General features: G+C 35.2%; 1 pseudogene; it reads right to left on the bottom strand.

Annotated features, from left to right (window-relative positions):
* Positions 1-468: 468 nt before the first annotated feature.
* Positions 469-1,076, bottom strand: LOC127185301 (transmembrane emp24 domain-containing protein 2-like; annotated as a pseudogene).
* Positions 1,077-3,630: the final 2,554 nt, after the last annotated feature.

Genomic DNA, 3,630 nt, shown 5'->3' with positions numbered 1-3,630 from the left:
ACGGGATTTATTCATTTCTCATTTAAGGACTCCATTATCTTCATATAGTTGTTTTTGAGCTCTTTTTCTTGTACTTCAGCTATGTTAGAACATTCGGGGCATGCTGAGGCAGGATAGCTGGGCTCTGGTTTTCTGGAAGGCATAGCCTGTCCGGCCTCTGAACTCTTGCAAGGACCTATATAATCATGCAACTTTCAAATAAAAATTATAGAACAAGCCGGCTCTGGTGTCCCATGCCATTTAATCCCAGCACATGGGATGTAGAGGCATGGCAATAGATGTGAGTTCATGGCCAGCCTGGTCTAATATATATATATATATATATATATATATATATATATATATATATATATATCAAGCAAATGTCAATTTTTCACTCCAACTTTCTTAAACAGGCTTTCTCTAACACCTACTAATCATAAATAAACATAAGTCATGAACATTCAGAAAAAATGCATAAACGCATTACTAGACCAAGGTGTTTGATAAACAAGCCAATCGTGAATTGGGATCAACAAGAAATGGCATTTTAAACGAATCTCCACTGGACTTCTTAAAAAAAAATCTCTTCAAGGTGTAGATCAATCACAATGCCATGGCAACTAGAACAAGAGCTTCAAAGGAGGCCCAAAAGACAACTCAACCACTCTGCTGTTTCTGTTATTATTGGTGGCTCATTAATCATTTCTTCTAGCTTGTTCTGATGAGCTTCTGCCTACATGTCTTGTCCTTTGGGAGCCTTCTCAATGTCAAATGATGAACATTACTATTTTTGGAGTCATGGTGGATATCCTATTACTAAAGTATAACTTGAATGTCCCATCCATATGGACTGCCAATGTGTATGTCCATCTCGTCTCTGGGTCTCTAGATTCCTTTATTTTCTGGTCCTGTGATCTTCATGTCAATGTCCAGGAAGCCACTCTTAGTCACCTCAAAGATTAGGTCCATTTTTGTGCCTGAGGGAACCCAATAGAAGAACCACTCCTCCGCATGCACATTGAATTGACAAAATAGCTTGAGCTCATAACCAGCAGCTGGGCTAGCAGCACCAGGAGCTCTGCAAGCGTTACCATGGTGCAGCAAGAGCAAAAACCCTGTGGTCTCTAGAGCCATTGCCACTGAGGGAGGTGCTATTTTTATCTTATTTCAGAAATGTGGAAAGAAGCAAATGATAATTTCTATTGTTATTAATTTTAAAACTTAAAAGAAATGTAAAAGGGTCTTAACCCTTTATCAGCTTTTAAGTTCCTTTAAAATGAAAGAAATGCCTCTTGTACCTCAAGTTTCTTTGACATACAAAAAGTACAAGTCACTCCCAAAACATCCTTTCTGATTTAGAACTGCATAGCTTTTTAAAATGTATTTGAATTGCTCAAAGTCAAGAGATTATTCTATTCTATTCTATTGTTTTTTGAAGCGATTTGCGCTCTTCTTGCATATTGGGTGACATTTAAGTCGTAAGGTTCCACTAAATGCATTCTGACATTTAAAAAAAATATCATCCAATGTTTTCATGGGAAATGCATTATTTTAATCATGCTCATCAAAGACAAAAAGCTTCACAGTTTAAGGACATCTGCATAATAACCTGATCCTTTTTAAAAGGGCAACTTATTTTTGTTTCTAAACCTATCCATTCTATACTCCATCTTTACTTGCCTTAATTCATTCCACTTGGTCTACCTGGAAGAGAGCATAATGAATGCCTCCTAAACTTAAAGATGACAAACCAACAAGACACAGTGACATTTCTTCACATAACTAACAGTATGTACTTATTAATATCATACTCTCTACTTAAAGATGTAAGAAGCAGCCATGAAACAAAATATTACTCCCTGTGGTTGATATCTGTAATATCTTAAAAATCTATTAAAAAGAGTGTTTATGAGATCAAAGCTATTATATGTATATGTAAATTCTGTAGTTTTAATATGAAATATATTAATAGACTCTATACTTTATAGACCATAGTATCTCATTTTCCTATATTTCCTATATAAATTTTTTACCCACAGACTTACTTCTTAAATGATTATTGCATATTACATTTTATCCATGTACTAAAAATCTATTGCCTAATACAAGAGAGTGACAGTACATATGCGGAGAACAAAATAAGTAATAGGTGATAGATAGATAGATAGATAGATAGATAGATAGATAGATAATGTTAGAAAAAGTTATGCATGTTCCAAATATGAAAAATCAATCAAAGGTAAAGTATTAAAAAAAAACACAAGGAAGTGAAGCTCCACTTACAATGATCAGAAAAGCTTCTCTGTGGAAGGTATTACCTTTAAATTAAAGAATATGAGGGTTTCACTTAACAGAGTATTGAAGGATCAGAGGAAGCCACATAAGGGAGATATTATGAAGAGTTTTTTTCTCATTTTCTTCTCTTATTTTTGAGGTTATCATGCATCACTTCCCCTCACTTTCCTCCCTGAAAACCCTCCCATATATTCTTTTTCTTGCTCTTTTTCAAATTAATCAGCCTTTTTAATTTATTTGGTATTCACACATGTAAACGCACACACACATATATACATATATGCATATCACACATATGCATATATATATGTTCAGTCTCAGTAATGCTACTTGTGTATATCTTTTCTGTAATAACAAATTGGTATTAGACAACCAGTCAGTGTGTTCTTCCCTGGGGAAGACTATTTCTCCCACTCTCCATTTTCCTCAGTTGCCTGTAGTTCCTTGTATAGAACTGAGATTTTATGGGTTTTCCCCCTCCACTTTGACATTCGTATTGTTGCTGCAGTTGTCCAGTTTATGTTTATGCTGTTCTGTTGATGAGATATTATGGGTGTAGCTTCTGAAATTACTAGGAGACATAATCTCACAGCAACACCTAATTTTCTGACTCTTACAATATTTCTTCCTTTTTTTGCAATATTTCCCAAAGAGGGAAGCAACTAAAGTCCTATTCATCTATGAGAAGCTATTTTTAAGGAGAAGAATGAAATGTTTGAAAATCTCAAAATAGAAAAATGTTTATCATGTTTGAGTAGGTGATAGAAGGGTATATTTCATAGTGGACAATTGTGGTCCAAAAATTGAAATTTCAAAAGCAGACATGAGTCATTTGTTTTCAACTCATTGCTATGTTAAGATTAGGTTTTATCATCAGAATGGCTATGATCAAAAACTCAAGCAACGCCACATGCTGGCGAGGATGTGGGGAGAGAGGAACACTCCTTCATTGCTGGTGGGAATGCAAACTAGTACAGCCACTTTGGAAATCTATCTGGTGCTATCTCAGAAAAATGGGAATAGGGCTTCCTCAAGACCCAGCTATTCCACTCCTTGGAATATACCCAGAAGATGCTCCAGCACACAACAAGAAAATTTGCTCAACCATGTTCATAGCAGCCTTATTCATAATAGCCAGAACATGGAAACAGCCTAAGTGTCCCTCAGTAGAAGAATGGATAAAGAAACTGTGGTACATATACACTATGGAATACTACTCAGCTATTAAAAACAAGGAATTCCCGAAATTTGTGGATAAATGGATTGAGCTAGAAATGATCATAATGAGTGAGTTAACCCAGAAGCAGAAAAAAATCAAATGGTATATACTCACTTATATCTGCATACTAGCCC

Source organism: Acomys russatus, chromosome X (genome assembly GCF_903995435.1).
Source record: "Acomys russatus chromosome X, mAcoRus1.1, whole genome shotgun sequence".
Taxonomy (NCBI): Eukaryota; Metazoa; Chordata; class Mammalia; order Rodentia; family Muridae; genus Acomys; species Acomys russatus.
Note: the sequence above shows the minus strand (reverse complement) of the source record. Positions and strands in the feature narration are given on the sequence as shown.